Genomic DNA, 20,082 nt, shown 5'->3' with positions numbered 1-20,082 from the left:
TTAAAATAACGTTTATTGGGAGAGAAGCTGTTCCAGCTAGAAAGAAGCGTTTGCCTTAACTAAAATTCAAGTAGAACTTTTCCCCATATTCCTAATTAATATTTTGCCTGCATAAAAGACAGTAACATTAGACCAGAGTACAAACATCACACTGGAGAATTTACTTGAAGTGGAAAAAATAACCACCATACTTGATCCACGTTCTGAGTTTAATGTGCCTTCCCCTGAAAATATTTAGCTAAATATATAAATATATTTAAGTTGAATATAAAGGCAGAATATTTACCTTTCCCTTGCCTTTGGGTTCCATCCTTTTATTGTCACAGATCTACCTATTAATCCTACATTTCACTGTGATTTCTTTGCTAGTCTCCTTTCACTGAATTGTCTCCAGCAACTTGTGTCTCCCAGTTGGCTTGGGATATACATCCTCTATTCAAAGGGACAGCAGTTTAATTTATTTTGGATAATTTCAAAAGAACATCTTTTCTAAGAACACTTATGCTCTATTCTTATAAAAGAAACTGATGCAAATAATTATTTTCATATATAGAGAGGGAGGGAGGGAAGGAGGGAGGGAGGGAGGGAGGTTGATCTGAGTGGAGGTTTTCCCCTACCCTCATAATTAAAGTGTTTGTACATTAGGCAGACTTCACACATCACTTTTACATTCCATTTAATAGCATTTTCTCAGGCTTTTTCCCATCAAAATGGAGTAGGTAACAGAGAACTATAGCAATCTATATCTCCAGTCTTGCACAGACATGCAGCATAAGCACTTCCCTAGAAAATAGATACATAAGGCTCAGATATGTTCCTATCTGAATGAAGCAATGTGAATAATTGTTTTAATAGTATTATATCAGTCTTCCCAAACCTGAAGTCCTCCAAATACCAAGGGCACAGGGAAAATAGATGTTTGTTTTCATTCTATAGAGCCCTAGATAAGTGTGCATCAAAATGTCTTAGAGTTTGAGATTTTTTTTCATGTCATTTGAACTTTCATCTTCTCACTCTTTTTCCCCCCCTTCTGTAATCTGTATTATTACTATCTTTTCTAAATATGGAATCCCTGGCATAGTCCTAGCCTGCCTTAGCATCTTTTATAAACCTACAGGATAAGGAAGAAGCAACGGATTTTAATGGTGGCAAAGCTACTATAGAGATCATCTCACCTCTAGCTTCTATGGCTTGTCACCCAGGTAGAAGAGTACAGCTCTGAGGATATTATTGTGTTAATGAGTCTCTCAAGGATCATTGGAGATCAGAACAAATTTCTTTGCCAAAATAATTATATCCTGCTGACATATAGGAAAGGAGCTGTCCCAAATTACTAGATAAAATAAGCTGGTACAAAACTGGCCAACCAATATATTTTTCATTAGTATGGCTCCAATAGACAGAGGTGAGAAGAGAGAGGAACTCCTAGTTCCACCATTAGTGGATCAGGTTTGGGAGGCCCTGCTCATTTAGCCTGTTTCAGATAGGATAATCTTGGTGAATAGAGTAAGAACAGATGCATCATCCTGATAGAAACTTGTAAAAGAGTAAGACATGTCCTTCTTGTATCAAAGTAAGGTCCAGTGAACTCAATGGAACCAATATCCTCAAATCAATGTATTGTCGAAGGCTTTCACGGCCGGCATACGATGACTGGTGTGGGTCTTCCGGGCTGTGTGGCCATGTTCTGGAAGTTTTGTTTCCTAACATTTCGCCAGCACCTGTGACCGGCATCTTCAGAGTGCAGGAGCACAGACAGGAGCAGTTCTCTCTGTGCCCAGGGTGATGTGGCCCTTTTGTGGGTATTTATAGAGATCTGAGGGGGGGAAAGGGGGGGGATTGGGGGGTGGGGGGGTTGGGTTACTGAGTGGCTGCTTGTTTTGGTGTCAGAATCTGTGTATCTTCCTGGGGATTAGGCAGGGTTTTTTCTTCTATTGAGTTGTTAACGAGGGGCTGCTGGGGGTGATTAGCAAGTTCATTGTGTGAACTGTTCACATGTCCTGGTGGTTGAGCTGAGTTCGTTGACCTTTTGCAGGCTGTATTTTTCAGGATTGGTAGCCAGGTTTTGTTGATTTTTAGACTCTCCTCTTTTTTATTGAAACTGTGCTGGTGTTTGTGAATCTCAATGGCTTCCCGGTATAGCCTGGTATAGTGGCTGTTGGTGTTTTAAAACTAGATTGCATTACTATTGTATCACCATTTGTTGTCTCTCCACTGACAAATGTATGCCCAAGTCTCATACTCACTATTGTTCAAGTATTATACAGTTCAGGAAAGAAAATAGTGGTTTTGATCTTGTTCCACCAATCTAGTTTTAAAAATCAACAAAACCTGGCTACCAATCCTGAAAAATACAGCCTGCAAAAGGTCAACGAACTCAGCTCAACCACCAGGACATGTGAACAGTTCACACAATGAACTTGCTAATCACCCCCAGCAGCCCCTCGTTAACAATTCAATAGAAGAAAAAACCCTGCCTAATCCCCAGGAAGATACACACATATGCTGACACCAAAACAAGCAGCCACTCAGTAACCCAAACCCCACACCCCCCCACACCACCAATCCCCCCTTCCCCCCCCCCCTCAGATCTCTATAAATACCCACAAAAGGGCCACATCACCCTGGGCACAGAGAGAACTGCTCCTGTCTGTGCTCCTGCCCTCTGAAGATGCCGGTCTCAGGTGCTGGCGAAACGTTAGGAAACAAAACTTCCAGAACACGGCCACACAGCCTGGAAGACCCACACCAGTCATCCTCAAATCACTTCATCTCAGAAACAACATGTATTCATAGAAGAAAATCATATATTAAGATCTTTGAAGGTAAGTCAGCAATATGGAAGTGTTTACCAGTATTTTACTTGCATAATTATCAAATGTGGAAAATAAGACATGGTGGAACAAGATCAAAACCACTATTTTCTTTCCTGAACTGTATAATACTTGAACAATAGTGAGTATGAGGCTTGGGCATACATTTGTCAGTGGAGAGACAAATGGTGATACAATAGTAATGCAATCTAGTTTTAAATGGTCAGGATTCATTATGCTAATTGGACTAGCAGATGGCAACGGTAATTCAAAGTTATATAGAATAATTAGTCTAGGATCATGGAGCTACCCTGGGAAGTGCATACTTACTGCTAAAAGGAACGATTATGTAATCAGGTAAAGGATTTGCAAGCTGTTGTGCAACAATAATCGAACGCTAACCTAAATACAACCTATGCCTGGAGCAAAGTAGTAAACGAATGGATGAGGAGCAAGATTCTGTAACAGATAAAAGGCTTATAATCATTGTTGGTATCCTTGTAACACAGAAAAACAGGCATTCCCTTGAGGAAGATATTGACTCTAGAACAGAGATACTGTCAAATCTTTCAAAATAAGATTTTTTTTTTAAGTTAATTTTCTCAACAACAACACAAAACCCCGCATCCATTTCTCATCTATTAGATGAACTAGATATTGACTTGGCATTGGAATTTATATAGTCTCTCTATATGACATTGACACCCAATTGGCCTTCCCACAATTACAAATTCTCAATCACTCATTTGGTCACCATTTTTACCATCCTACATGGCCCCACAACTGAGGCTATGAGGCTGACAGTTCTGTTCCTGGCATTATTTGTTTTTCTTTTTTGTTTTGCTCCAGTTGGGGGTGGCACAATTGCCTCCAGAGCTGTGGGGTCTCTTCTGCTTCATCCCATGTATTTGCAAGGTGGGGGGTGAAAATCAAATCAACCAATTTAGCTTCCCTGGGGCTAAAACTAACTCACTCAGGATTAACTGGGCTGATGAACATGCTCTCCACACCTCTTTCTTAGTTCTTGCAGGATCAACCTCAAACATTGTGGTGACTGTGTATCCTAAGCAAACAAAGAGGCAATTGGAAATGGCTTTTACAAAGTGACAACTTTGGAAAAGGTGTACCTGCCTAGGTGCAATTCTTTCATGGTGGGAAGAACCACACCGAGACACCCTGGGAGCAAGGTAGAGGAGATGTGAGGTGGAAACCCCCAGGAGGTATCTGGCTGCCTTCTGTGCATGTTTGTGATAGACCCAATGTCTCTCTTCTCCCTGCTACATAATTTCCACGTCCATGGAGGATTAGCTATATTCACTCAGTATGGAAATTTGTATAGCCACAGTGCAGTCATGATTTTTTCATGTAGGTTCCCTCAACATTTCTGAGAAAGAGAATTCTAAAAGTGTTTACTGCTGCTTTAAGAGCATAACATTTCCTCTTTTCTGAGGTACCCATACAGCCAAGATTTTTCTATTGCTGAGATTGAAATAAGAGAAGGGCAGAATCAAGATTCAAAGTAGGAGTAGAAAGAATTACATTTATCATCCATGTTTTTTTTCCTGAAGACTCTTGTATTGCCTTTCTTAACAGGCTACCACATTTTGCTGTGCTCTTAAAAGCAGTCTGATGTATAAAAATCTCTCCTAACTTTATCTTTCATTTTTTACACACACACACACACACACACACATATATCCACACAATCAAGCCCAGCGAAAATGTACCAATCCTACACTTTCCATGAATGTTTCTATTTCAGTATCCTGCAACCTAATTTTTTGCCTGTTTTTCCAGATTTCAGTCCAAGAGTTTGTCTGTATCTACAATCCTGTCTAGTATTTCTGAATTCTGAAATATATTTCTGTGCTGACAATGAAAGTAATTAACATTCCAGTAGGAAAAATCTGATCATAAAAAAGATAATAGAAAGTGAATTGTGGGGTTTTGTTTGTTTCACAGAAGCAGAAGACCCTTGTGCTTATGACAAACTTAAGATGGATTTTTAAAGGGGAGTCTTTCAAATTCAGAGCACTTGCTTGTAAAATGAAATAAATGAAAGCCTTGGCTTCATAATTCTGTTGTGATTTATACAGTCAAATTTATCTTGGCATGACCCTTGTCTTCACCAATCAGCTAATCAAAAGCACTGCACCTGCAGCCAGCGGTGTTTCGTTGCCGGCATACATAATGTCCTGCTCAAGAGGGTCAAAGCACATTTGTGACCGAATGATTCATATATCACCCAGGAATTACAGCTCCACCAGATCCAATTCATATTAATTAGATGGCCAAGCTTTTAGAAATTTCTTTCAAATAAGTCATTGGCATTGTTAATTCCCTCATTCTCCGTTGTCATTTTGCAGATAATCAAAATAGATGGCTCTCCTCAATCTTTGCCACCTTTCCTTCTGAAAGTAGATTTTTGTGCGTATGAGTTTAGAATAGCTTTTCTGATGGTCTCCTACTCTGCTTAATAATTCTGAAGGCTCAAAAGGTCCATGTACAAGTGAGAGGCCACATGTTACAGGTTGCTGTAAAGAGGCGGCAAACACATCTTTAATCTCAGAAAGTAGTTCACAACAAAGGCAAAATAAAGGCAACAAAACAATACCAAAACAACCCAGATTTATGAAACAAACTGAGATTGCATGCATACCTATTGTGGTGTGTGGTGCCCACAATCAAGGCGGTAGCCACAATCAATTCAAGACAAAGGCATACTGGCAAAGCACAGTTTTGACAGCTTTATGGAACACAAGAAGGGATTGAGCCAAATGCACCTCTGGGGGATGTGTGTCCATAGCATGATAGCCATATTTTGCCTATAAATGTCATTTAATTGCCTACTAGGAAGTTCAACACTGAAGTGATTGTTTTATTCGTTATTGTTTAGCTCTTTTTCTTCAGTTTGGGATATTTGTGTGTGCTCCCTCTTCTTTTTCTTGTATTGGATAGATAAATTATCTGGAACACAACCAGAAAACCACAGCAGGACAGAATCTGGCTGTGTTCTTATATGTTTATAGCATGTTAATGTAGACAGAGGCAGAGATAGTGAAGGAATGCAAAAACCTTTAACAGATAAAAGACAATAAATGAAATCTCAGCTCTGGGAAAGAAGGAGACTCAGTAGGACCCCACCTTGATTCTGCATGGTGTAAGAAAGCACAGAGGGAAACCCTGGCAGGATTTAAATTTTATTGTATCCTACAGCAATCAAGTAGATTTCTAGAAGTCTTTTCCGATGTCTGATTCCTGATCTGGCCTACCTGTAAGGGCCAACATCTTTCTCTCTGCCCTCTCTTATACCATGTAGAATCAGAGCAGGGTTATTTTTATTTTTTTTCTGTTCTTCCTTCTTAGGGTCTTGCTACAAAGGGAAGATAAGATGACATTGAGGGAGGTGGATAGAAAGTAAAAAGAAGACTGAAATGAAGCAAAGAGGAAACTGCAATTTTTTCTTTGGCTCAGTTTTTTGAGCTCAAGCAGAATTAAAGCAGAGGTGAGCAATATAATACCTCAAACTGTCTCCCTTAGTACACAAAGGGTCCATGCCTTGCTCATTTAATTTTTAAAAAATGTTATTTTAATTAACAAAGATTAATTGGGCAACTGGCATGCTCCAAAGCCAAATGCTAGCTTTGACATCATTTTTATTTAAAAGAATGCTTCTGAGTTCCACATAGGCCCAGAGGCATTTTTAGAAAGAACAATAGGGGGTTCCTTTGGATACATGCACATCTGCTGAGAAAAGAAATCAGTGATGTGCTGGAATAGTTGAGGGAATAAGAGGTAGAACAAAAGATGTGGGGGGAGATATTGGGGAACATCTCGTTAGTTTGTTTTCTGTTCAGGATTTGGGATCAACCATACCCCCACGGCAATTATTTTGTTGAAATGTTTGTGAAATGCTATAAAAATTGCCCACTTCATTATCATTGCTTTCTCTTTAAGACTTTGGAAAGTTTTTGGAACTTATTTTATAACCCATGAAGTACAAGTCTGATAAGCTTAATCAATTCTAGTAATAGCAGCCATACACTAAAGTGGGCAACCAAACAATATCAACATGTAATAACCAAAACACTAAAAATGAATACATTATCTTACTCAAAACAATGTTTTTATTTATTACATTACAAATTAAGAAATACTTGGAAGTCTAAGTGATCTATGATAGTTAACTCAACAATTGAAAAAGTGAAATTTAGTCTTAATATATTATGAATGTGTGAGACTGCTCAAAGGTGAGCACATCGAGCTCTTCCTTTTCTTCTGGCTCTTTCCAACTTCCTTTTCCAGTTTTCTCTGACTCCAAAGCTCTGTTAGGGAAAAATGAATGCTGCTTCTTTAATTGCCCCTCCCCAGGACTGGCTTCGGCGTCGTCTTGCTTCTCCAACGCCAACCCAGATACTTCTCCGCCCTCCAACTCACAAATTCACAGCAATCAGCTGCACCACCACCAACAAAGTCCTCTGCTCCCTCATTAGAGGTAAAAAAATCTTCTATCTTAGTTTGTTTGCCAGCTGGTAATAAAGTTGGCTCCTCAAAGCTCCTTGGACACTTGCCAAGAGTCATTGTCCTTCCTCCACTTTTGCTTTTGCACTTGCTTTTTCCAAATCCCAATCAAATCCCTGTTGCTGTTAACTTAAAGGGATTTCCAGAGGTATATGTTCTGGCCAATTACAGTCTTATAATTGAAACTAAATTGTAATCCACATTAAGATTTACTTTTGCCTTTTGGTAATAGTAGCAGGATTTTTTCTTGGGTTGAAAAAGAAATCTACCTTAACTTCTCAGAAGATTTGGGAACCTCTCCAGGCAGCTCCCTCTTCCCAGTCCCAGCATTTAGGTGGCCAAATTATACTTATGATATAGATTTTACTTGATATTATTATATCTAAGATATTTAAGTAGACATGTTAGGTACATTTTTAGTTGTATTGGTCTATGACTGTAATAAACTTTTTAAATGTTTAAAATATTATGAATGTGTACTTTAGTACTGTAAAATGAATGGCATAAATAATCAGAGCAGTTCTTGGGTTAAATTTCCAAGTAGTTTTTATTTCAGCATTTTGGTTATATACAATCAGATTTATACTTTCATTTCAGGAGATGTCATTTCATGGGCAATCTCTTATTTTCAACATTAAGGGGTTTGATGGTAGGCAGCAACATTTTGATAAACCACAGTGAGATACAAATGACAACCCATACAAATTACACAATGACATGTTCAGGTAATTTGAATTTATCATGTAATCATTTGAGATTAAGAAATTTTAATTATGAAAAGACTAAAATGTTTATCAGAAAATATAAATTAGTGTTATTTAGATTTTTAAGTGCATATAACAATTCATACAGTGATGGTTGTATGTTACACTCTAGTAAATTGTGATAAAGAACCAGAGATGAGTTTGAGAAAAAAAATATGGAACATTCTGAGTGAATCCAGTCCTGGAGAAATGTTATTTCTTAGGTAACATGAATAAATGGTAGAACAAGGCAGAAGTAATTGGGCCATTCAAAGACCCAGAAGTGAATGGGAACAATGTTTTTGCTTCCAAGAAAAAAAGGTCTGTTTCAAATAGGTGGTTTAAGCATAAGTTATTCCATTGCAAAGGAAGGAATCTGAATCTAAAACCACAATTGATTTGATTGTTTAGGATGAAAGACGGAGATAAGGGTGATGAGGGCTTCTGAATTTGGTAGTATTAAAAGTAGATTTGGGGATGGGCAGGGAAAAGGACATGGAAGAGAAGGAAGAAAGTAAAAGAAATTAGAGTAAAAATAGAAATTCAGGAAAATAAAATATAAGTTCTTTATGAAAATGCATTATGAATATCACAACAGAATGATATAAGCAAAGTGGATGTTCTTGGAACAGAATGAAAAGAATGATGTTATAGAGTGTCACAAAAGTGTGTAGACATATGCAAATAGAAAGTATAAAAAAAGAGGCTTGGTGAAATGATGGCCAGAAAGAGGCTGTGGGTGTGCATTAACAAAATGCATGAGAATGACATTAAAAACAAGATTGAAAGACAGATATTGCGTGACATGCACAGAGAGAAAAAGATGGATCTAAAGAACGTATTCAGAGAGTAAAGAATGATTAAGAGTAAAAGGGGCAGAGACAACACAAGAGCCAGTTTGATGGAAATACACATTTCTTTTGGAATCAAGTGCAAAGAGCTAAAGAAGGACCCTCCAGCAGGGAGAATGGGATTAAAAATAAAAGTAATTAGGGGAGTGATGCAAAAGTGTGGAGCTGAAACAAATGCTATAAATGTTAGTGTCTAAGAAAATAATGATGAAAAAAAATAACTGCTGTGAGAATACTGAAAAATAGCAAGGCAGCAGTTTTAGACGGTGTAATTGGATAAATATCAAAATATGGAAATGGTTTGCTGCTAGTTCAACATATATGAAGACTGCATTTGAGGCTCCAGTTGGAAGAATGCCATTTTTATTCCAGCATACAAAGGGAACAATAACAAGAGTGACTGCAAAAAGTACACGGGGATTAATTTTAAGGTTGCTTAGTGTTTGCTGGCAGATTTCTAAATAAAAAGGTATGACGGATGACATTGATCAACATTTGGAAAGTGCCATGCAGTTTTGTTCCAGACAGGGAACACGCAGACCAGATTTTTTGCTCTTCGGCAGGTCATTAAAAAATGTGTGAAAATGAGAAAGTTTATCCTACATGTGTTGAATTAGAAAAAGCCTATGATACAGTTAGTAAGCTTGCATTACAGAAAGTTTTGCACATATATGGAGTTGAAGGTTGGATCCTGAATGCGAAAGGAGTGATATATGATGGATTAAATGAGTGAAGCATGGATCCATGAGTGAAGCATGGATTGGATTAAATCAGTGTTGTCCAAACTTGGCCACTTTAAGATGGCTGGCTAGGGAATTCTGGGAGTTGAAGTCCACTCATCTTAAAGTGGCCAAGTTTGGACAACACTGGATTAAATGGAATAGTCAGCAAATGGTTCAACAGCGAGCAGTGAGTAAGACAAAGCTACATGATGTCCCCTTGGTTGCTTAATGTATTTATGGATAATATATAACGAAAACTTCTCATGCTTATGTGTATGCAGATGATGCCATATTAAAGGCTCAGAACCTAAATTATTTACAGTGAATGTTAGGTCATATGATGTAATAAAAACTAATATATAAAAGACCAAGATAGCTGTGTCTAACACAGAACATAAAGTGAATCATTGCGAGTTATGCCATCAAAGAATTGTTTTTTGAAAGAAGTAAAAATAATTGTGTAAAAGAATGTGCTTCTGTCCCTGTGTTATATGAAATGAGAGTTGGGTATGTCCAAAGGAACATAAAATAACACAATGCAATGGGATAATAGATATATGAAAGAATAGTAATTGAATTGAGGGGAAGAGGAGGACCAAGGAAGTTGTGGCTGGATGGAATTAATAAGATCCTCAAAAAGAGAAAGGCCAGAAATTTAAAGAACAAAAGGCAATGTATGAAGTCGTGTAGGGACATGGTAGAAGCAAGGATGGTTTGCAAGGGTAAAAAAGACATGGAGCAGTACAGTGCATGGTGTTGGTATAAACTAGGTGGAGGTATATTTCCTTTTCTTTTTACATATCTCATATTGTAATGGACTGTGGAAATGGCCTTGGGAGACAGGAGGAAGAGCTGCAGACTAGACAATGGTCAAACAAGCAGCAGCTGAACCCACAGAAGGAATGGGGACGTGGCAAATGTCTGAGAAGGGACCCTCCCTAGTTTCTTGGGCTGTAAAGGTGAGGGGGGAGAGATGTACTTTCAGACTTGCAAGATTCTGTTAATGTCACTTTATAATAAAGTTAGAGCTAGTACTTGTTGTCTTGACTACCTCGCAAGGCTGACACATATATTTTGTAGCTGGCCAGTGGTTGGAATTAGGAAACATCAAAATCGAATAAATGAATAAACGAACAAATTAAAAAATATAGATGTCATGCCTTAATCTCTTTGGCTTATTATTTCATACTCCAGTGTTTTTCTGTACTTTGCACAACACGGTTCATTCCGCAAGGGAATAGCATGATGGATGGAGCATATGCACATATGCTCTTTTTCTGTTAAGATCTGTTAAGGAGTAATTGCTACGGAAAATACAAAATAAGCTTTCAGATGGAGACTGTAAAAATCCCTAGGAGAAGATATGCTACATCTAGGTGACACTTCAGTCTACTTATTACAGCACTTGATAGTTTTCTTTTCATGGTTGGTAAATCATAAACCAGGTCTCCCAAGGTTCATCCTTGTTTATGGCAGCCTAGAGTCACAGAATTGTACATTGCTTTGAAGTTTTTCACTGTTCATGATCATGAGGAATTCATTTAGGAGGGTTTTTTTCCCTTTATGGTTTCTTTCTAATTTTATTTATAATCATCATGAGGTTTTTTCAGAAAAGGTGCTTTGAATTGTAATTATGTTATGAAGTGGGTATTATATTGTGATACTGTATTAAGAAATCATAGACCTCTAAATGTTGCTGAACTATGACTTCTAATGTGGTCAGTGGGAGGCATGCTGGGAATTATAGTTCAGCAATCCTACATTGATGGTGCTGCAGTGGGCAAACTGATGTGTCCCCAGATATTTCCCCTGGTGCTTTCTAGGCTCCCTGTCCCACCTGACTTTAAATAAATAAATAAATAAATAAATAAATAAATAAATACAGGAATTTGTCATGTGCAGAATAAAGAACTAGGCTGTAGCACAGTGTTACTCAACCTTGGGTACTTTAAGATGTGTGGACTTCAACTCCCAGAATTCCCCAGCCAGGGGGAATGTCCTTCTTTTGGCCTGTTTTACAGTCCAGATCCAGCACTTTTGTACTGTCACAACCCAGGTTCAGTCTCTGGCTAGGAAAAATCTCTTTATTTTGACATTGGCCATGCCCAATAGCAGAGCACACGGTATGCTTGCAAGAAGGTCAAATCCCTAACTCAGAGCTAGACAACCTGGTGCCTTAGGAATGTAACTGGACAGAGTCCTGGGGATTATGTACATTGTAAAATAGAACATCTAGAGGGCATGGAGGAACTCATAATCCCTGCTCAATGAGCAGGCAGCAGCCGTGGCCAGGAAGGCCTTTGCACTGCTTCATCTGATGCACCAGTTGCACAATTTCCTAAATCAAGAGGCCTTTCAGACAGTCACTAATGCTTTGATCACTTCACTGCTTGATTATTGCAATGTGCTCTAAACGGGGCTGCCCTTGAAGATCACCCAGAAGCTTCAACTGGTTCAGAATTCAGCAGCATAAGCAGTGATGGACATGCCTCCATATGCCCATGTGATATCTCTGCTCCTTGAAGCTGCACTGGTTGCCAGTTTGCTTCTGGGTGTGATTCAGGGTGCTGTTATGACCTATAAAGTTCTACCTGGCATAGAGCCTGGTTACCTGAAGGACTGCCTATCCTATGGTGCCAGCCCAGCTGGTTTTATCCAACAGTTGGTGTGCTCTGGGTGCTTTTGATTAAGCAATGCTATCTATCAGGACCCCAAAAGTGTGTCTTCTTGGTCACAGTGCCTGCCCTTTGGAATGAGGTTCCTTCTTTGATCCAGGTGGCTTCTACCTTGCTGGAGTTCCAGAGGGCCTTGAAGATCTGGCTGTTCTCCCAAGTGTTGGGCTAAGGTGCTTAGAGCTCCTTATGGGTATATGATAGTTTTGTGTTGTTGACTGGTTCTACCATCTTGTTATTGTTATTGTAAGATGCTTTTTAAATATCTATTATTTATTTTTATGCTGTGGGCTGCCCAGAGTCAATTAGAGTTGGGCAGGGCCTAAAATAAATAAAGCAATAAATAAAATAAAGCAATCAACCAATTAAATATTTGAAATCAATAAAATAGATTTCTTACAACACCACCTATAGCTCTATGATTGGGTCCTTCAGACATTCAATATTTTTTGATGATGTACTATCTAGATAACAAGATTATGCATGCCCCCATCTTACCCTACCCTGCACCTAGTTATTTAAGCAAGGTCTGTAGCTTGTCTAAGGTTACACAGAGCATCCAACTTGGGGTAGCTATTGTTTCTAATTAATGCAAAACATAATAATGTTTTGCACTAAATTTGTTTTTAAATTCCACAGGTAGTGCTAACTGGAAATGGTGGCCACTCAGGATTTGAGTGATGCACACAGCTGTAGATAATCACAGACTTTGATTCAAGAGCCACCTGGTGATGACTGCCATAGGTAAGGTGACAGCATATGCTCCAAGCAGCACATTGTCCAAACATGCTTTTGAACAAAATGGTAATTCAGTTGAATTCAAGGGGGGAGATGCCTCATTTTTGTTTTCAATGACTGCCCCCCCCAACACTTGATAGTTTCTTTCTCCATCAGTCCAGTTGAGGTTCCCTTTCTTCTTCCTTTAAAAGTGCCTGTTCCTTTCTAATATTTTTTTTGTTCTCCCACTTCTCATTATTGTTGCTTTTTCTTTCCTGTCTCCTCCTCAGCTGATGAGGAAGTAGTTTCAAAGTATGATTGAGTCATTCAAAGGTATATTTAAGTAGATCTGTAGTATATGCTGATTACAATAAGCCACTTTAAATTTAGATTACTTTGAAACTTTGAGGAATAGCTATACAAAACTGAAGATGGCCCTATTAATTGGGAATGTTCATATATTGCAGGAGAGTCGCAAATAGTTATACTGACTCAGCTGATCCAAAAAGCAAACTATCTGGACTTGGGTAAGTCATTCTGTCAAAATGAGATTGCTAGGATGAATTGTAATTTTTCATGATGTACTGTATCTAGCAGAATGTCATTCTGAGCTTGTCTAAAGAGCACTCAGAAAGACAGGAACTGTTGAAATATTATTTTTAAACACATAGACCCTGGCATAACATAGCAGTTTGAGCACAGCTTCATAATTTGTTTAATGTTCCTACTACCTATGAATTATGAGACCTTGATCCAGCCTATGAGAAGTGGCTCAGGTTGCCAACTGACAGGAAGATAAGAGCCTGACCTGCTTTTGTCCCTTTTAGAGTTTAAATGTGCAGAAATCAGCACATCTTTTTTTTTTATAACATGCTTTTGAATATCATAATTTGCTAATTGTTACAGACCAAATGGGTGTTAAGGGAACAGCTGAGGAATAGACAGGTAGTTTAGAACAGGGCTAACCCTGCCATTAAGCCTGAGACAACACATTGCTGAGTGTCAGGGCCAGCTCTAACTCTAAGGAGTCTGAGGAAGAAGAGGTCACTTCAGAGGATCCTGTGGAACAGCAGCCTGCCTTAGAGAGCAGCAAGGAGACACCTGGGGCAGATTTGGCTGCAAAGCTTGTGGAGCAGCTAGAAGCAGCAGAGGACAAGGGATCTGATCCAGGACCTCCTCCCAGTCCTAAGGCACGTAGGGCTGAGCAAATGGCAGAGCAGAGGAGGACTGCCTGGCTCCTTGCAAGGCAAGGGTTTTCCCACTAGTGATTCCTTGCACCTATTTTAGAGCCACCACTAGCAAGCAATCCCTTGTTGGAATAACCACTCCATTTAGTGGAAACACTTTTGCTCCCTGAACTGTTGTTTGTGGAAACTCTGTTCTTATGGACACAGACTGACTAATGACCTACCAATGACGCTACAACCTCCGGACTCTGCCCTGATGACACTTCTGCCTGCTGTTTTGAACTCTGCTTACTGAGAACTTGCCTGTAAGTTTTCCAAAGGATTTGGGATTGCTTGAGACTGCGTCTGCATACACATCCTGTCTGCCACTGCTGTAATTGCTCAACCAGAGTAAAGCCTTCTGAACTGTACTCTGTTGTGTGTGTTTGCATGTCAGGCCTAGGATGGGACGCTGAAGTAAGTAGAAGTAGTATCCTATCCATTCCATCTCAGTCCTCCTCTAATTATGTATCTCTTTTCAAATGCATTCCTAGACTACTCTGCTACTTTCAGGTATGATGGAGGAACCTATTCCAATTCCACTGTTGCAGTAAATTCAACCATCAGTCCAGCTGGCCTCTGTATGGAACATACCAAGTTACCCTTTGGTTGGGCAGAAAAGTATCCAGGTCGGCTTAGACAGTGGTAATGTTAATAGAGATTCTGAAGATCTGGATTTAAAAAAAAAACTGCCTGGGATGCTTTCTAATCCCAGAACAAAAGCCACAAGTTTCAATGAAGTTTCCTTCTTTGTACTGAAATCCATTTGCAGGCAGCAGATAGGAAAGTTCAGTGGTGGGTGGAATTGTGCACATTTCCTGTAGCTTGATTATCTCCCTGTCAGAATGTGCCACCTAACTCATAATGAAGCATCTATTTTATGTGTCTTCTCAAATGACAGCATCTCTCAACACTTCCTGAGAACTTTTTTTTTTTAAATTAAACTGCCTGAAGTTGCAAATAGGTGAGGATATTTGTTGCTAAGTTTTTGTGGTCTTAGGAACAGAAGAGCAGTTTCCTTTTTTTGTCTCTGTAATTATTACAGTACGTCTTTGTTTCATAATCTTCAGACTTCAATTGAATTAAAGAGATGATGGAAGGATGGGGGAGAGGATAGGATAGGATCTTCAGATTTTTTATCTTCATCTCAACCTCCCCATCCCTAAAAGATGTGAAACCCCAGAAAATAGGAACAAGCTGATTGTGTCTTCCTTCCTGCTGTGTGAACTACTACTCACACCAATTTATGATATCAGTACTGTTGGTGCAGCCATTAAAACCTTCTTCCATTACTGCTTGGGAAATTGCAGTATAAATGGCTGTGGTTCTTGAAATGGATATAGAGTAGCTCCAAGATCTCTGCTAGAACCGCAGAAAAATTGTTTCTAGAATCTGCTATCAAATCCCATGAATTTGATTTTCTTCTCTCCCACCATTAATATTCAATGACTGAGTCTGCTTTACTGTCTTAAGGTAGCACCAGTGGGTCAAAGAGAAGTGGCAGGATTGCTAGTGTTGCCTTCGGGAAACCAATGAATGAATATCTAGCTGTTTCCATCTGGAGAAGCAGTTGCATTTTTTTAAAAAAATTATGCTGGAAAAAAGTTATGTGTTACAGATTAGCTCAGCTGGAGAGGAGATGTTGTACAAGACATTAGCAGGATTGGGGGAGGGGTTAACCTGGTGGAGGCAATGTTTCCCCAATGGAGAACCTTTTGCTCAAACGAAAAATCTGCCTCCAAGCATAGCATAGCAGTGATTGGACAAGGTAGGGCTGTTGAATTTCCATCTTTTGTGGGTGTATGCTTTGGAGGCTGGGACAATTCAAAGAACACAGATTCATAAAGTCTCCTGGAGGCTTTAAATATCTATTTTGCTTCTATTTTTTAAAATCTTTTTATGTCTCTGGAATAATGTAACTAGGGGTAACATGGGGAAGGTATAGGACAGCACAGTTACTTGATTAACATTTAAGCGAAGAAACAAATAGAGTTTTATTAAATAAGTTAAAACGGTATATCATAGATTCACTTGATTCTACAGTGTATCAGTAGCCAGTCAATACTTGCCAACCCTGGCACTTAATATATTCCTACCCCTGCTTCCCTGACAGAAGGGGGCTTTTCTAGGTTAGGACCCTTGCCTCTCTCTCAGACCTGTCCTTCTACCTACCTGTTCTAAATCACTTTTCTCCAGTTTCTTCCTTCTCCTTGAGTGTAAAGTGGAAGAAGATACCCTGCTTTGCCACGTTTTGAATGGTGGCTCCTCTTCCTAATCATCACACCTCTCAAGTAAACAGGGCAGCGTCTGCTTCCTTCCTCTCTGGGATGGTTTCTGCCTTAGTTCATTCCCATATGTCCTTTATTTCACATTATTCTGAATGTGAGATGCCTAAATTGGATGCGGGAGAAGGGGGTACACAAACCAGCCTAGAGAATCTCCATAACCGCCTCATTTAGGCCACTCTGCCCTGTCCTGCTAGTGGATGTTTTCCCTGGTGGCCGAGAAAGTGCTGAGAAAGGATAGGAGCAAAGCCAGAAGAGAAAAATCAGTCGTTTTACTTATAATGAATGGCACATTCACAAATCTGGAAAACACCACTCAGCAGTGCTTCAGAACATATGCAACAAAGGCAGGACTGGCAGTGGGGGCAGTAAATTTTATAGTGCTTTTGTTTTGGGCCAGCACAAGGAGGGGTGGATAGCATTTAAAGTCAACAGTGGGGGAAAGGCCTTTGATATCTCTTCAGATACACAACCACTGGCTGCATTGTCTGAATCTTATGGGAAATAGAGTCCATGGCACTTGGAGGGCACCTATTAAGTCCTATGTACCTGGCAAGACCAAGAAAGCAAGAACGATGCAGATTTCAATAAGCCATATTTAATGCTATTCTGGGATAAATACAGAATCTTGGAAGCTATTGTAGCAATTTCCCATCCTTCTTTATAATGAATGACTTAAGGCAGAGTCTCTTTGAAATGCTTTTTCTGAGATGTCCCCACCCCCACCACCTGCTCCAGCTGAATTGCTGTTTATGAAATAATCTGTCAACTAACCCACTACCAGCTTTCCTACAGTCTGTCACGTTACCTACTTGCCCATCCTAATTTTTTCCCAGAAGATTTCTAGCTTGGCCCTGATTTTCACAGTCACCCTGTTCCCATTATGTTTTTTCTTCTCATATGGAACAGTGGAAAAGCTCTTTAAAGCAGGAGTTAGTGCATTTTAGTATTTCTTTATAGCATTTAGTGTTGTGATGGTGGCACTTTAAAAATAACGGTGGAGTTTATTTCAAGCTTGGAGGAAAGATTGGACTTCAGAAGTTATGGTTAACATTTATTTAAGAGGAAACTATCTGTAATTTTAGTCCATCAGTTAGTCTAGCAACTTACCTGAGGCCATTATCTCCAGCTATCACTTCCCACAAATTACCACTCACTTAGAAATCAAAAGAATGCAGTGGTTATAAATACTTTGTGTTTATTCACTCTTACTAATATCAGTCCAGACTTGTAAGTTTAATTTCTTTCTCTGAGAAATTAAAATATACTGTATGTCTAATTTTTGTGCTAAACTCAGGAAGATTTACTTGTCCTTTTATTCTCAAAAACATTCATTTTCTCTTCTTACAATAGAGTCAGAACTGTATAATTGAAATGAATTGCCAGGAAACTCTGGATAGACAAATAAGATATTCTTTGACACCAGATCAGTTTAGCTCACATGATCCATTATCACAAGGTATAATGACGGCTATTAGGGTAACCTGCACAACCTTTACAGATTGGGAAGCTGTTGAGGGGAAGAGAGGATGTTTAATTATTTTCTTTAATCTTTTGTTGCTGCAAAACCAACAAAAATGTGATTTCCGCAGCTCAGCTCTATCCACACAAGATTCCAGAAATGTATTCTCTACTCCAGGACAGATAGGAAGCAGTTAGGAGGGGAAAATATTATCCTGAGCAGTAAAACAGCTAGCAAAGAAAGCACTCAGCAAACTCTCTATTCCCAACTTCTGGCAAAATTGCAGCCTGTATTTACATAATATTTCCCTCTTAAGGAATTTCAGAAAGATACCACTGTTTGCAAACAGAAAGATTACAAGCAAATAGAACTTCCATGTTCACAAATGTTACAGCTATCTTTTATTGCTAGATGTTGGGAAAGAAGAGCACGTTGTACTTAGTGTAAAACTTCGTATCTAACTTGTGGTTTTTTCCCTTGCCATATAAATTTAGATATATCTGTGGAGTCCTTGGGGTTCTATGAACAACCAGTTTTCTTGCAGCCATTTCATTACCCAGCTAGGTAACATCTTCAGTGCTAGAAGGGAGTGGGGTTTGCTCTCTGTTTATAAACAGTAGCTTACCCTGTCAGTTTTGGTGGGAGTATTGTTTTCTCCTTGGTAATTCCTTGATTAGGCTGTTGTTTACTGCTTGATTGTCTGTCTGAGTTGGTAGTTCCTTGATTAGGGTATTGTTTACTGCTTGATTGTTTGTCTGTTGTTAATCCTGGTATTAGATATATCTTTGTGCCATTGTTTAAATGGTACATCAGTTCTCAAAACAGGTATTGTCTGAAACAAAAACATCATTCTTGGCAAAACATTCATTTTTATCATGCAGATTCTCCCCAACAGTGACAATTTTAATTTCTCCCATCTTAACATGTCCTTCTTAATTTCATTCCATGTCTTAACTTAATTATTTTGAAATAGCATATAATTCATATTTGTTATAGTAATACCAAGTATTTTACTTTTTCTCAATCTTAAAACCAGTTTTCCCCATCAGTTCAATTTGATCTTCTAATTTCATTTTTGTTAACATCTTTGTCTTCTGATTATTAATCTTAGAACCTGTTAATATACCAAAGTCCTTTAATTTCCCCATTAATGTTTCTACTCTGTCTAGTGGATCTCCCAAAACTAACACCAAATCATCTGTAAATGCCCTTAACTTGTAAATTTATTTTTTAATCTTAACTCCCCTAGTTATCTCATCTTGTCTTATGTCTCTATTCAGTACCTCAAGAACTAAAATGAACAAAAGTGGAGATAATAGACATCCTTGTCTTGTCCCTTTTTGAATCTCACAAGGTTTTGTTAGTTCTCCATTAACAATTATTTGTGTTGTCTGAGAAGTTTAAATCGAACTTATCCATTTAATAAAATTATCTTCAAGGTTCATATGTTCCAGAACTCTAAACAAAAAAGTCCAATTCAAATTGTCAAAGGCTTCTCTGTATCTAAGAATATCAATGCAGCTTGTTTTTCATTGTCACTCCACATATTCCAAAATATCCAAAACATTTCTAATATTATCTCATAATTGTCTTTTAGGTAAAAATCTGCATTAATCTTTATGAATAAAATCCTGTAAAATTATCTTCAACCTTTCAGCCAAAATTGTGGTAAACAGCTTATAGTCATTATTCAATAACGATACTGGTCGATAGCTTCTTGTTAAAGTCAAATCTTGTCCCTCTTTAGGTATTAATGCTATATTCACCTCTTTCAAGCTATCAGGAATCTTTCCATTCTGTAGAATAATATTAATCATTTGTCGTAATGGTTGTAAAAGCTCATCCTCAAAACATGTGTAGTAAGAAGCCAGCAACCCATCCAGACCAGGTGCCTTTCCTGTTTTAGGCTTTTTGATAGCTTCACTTAGTTCCCTTATTGTTATAGGCCTATTCAAAATTTGTCTCTGCTTCTCTATAATCTTTGGTAAATTCTGTTTATATAAATATTCATCCACTTTTTCCAAGGACATTTCTTGTTCTTTGTATAAAGCAGTATACATGGGGCCAGGT

This window comes from Python bivittatus, unplaced genomic scaffold (assembly GCF_059951505.1).
Source record: "Python bivittatus isolate LINGU-HERP-01145 unplaced genomic scaffold, Pbiv_v1 ctg000120_np1212, whole genome shotgun sequence".
Lineage (NCBI taxonomy): Eukaryota > Metazoa > Chordata > Lepidosauria > Squamata > Pythonidae > Python > Python bivittatus.
The sequence above is the reverse complement of the archived record's forward strand: the minus strand, read 5'-3'. Positions refer to the sequence as shown.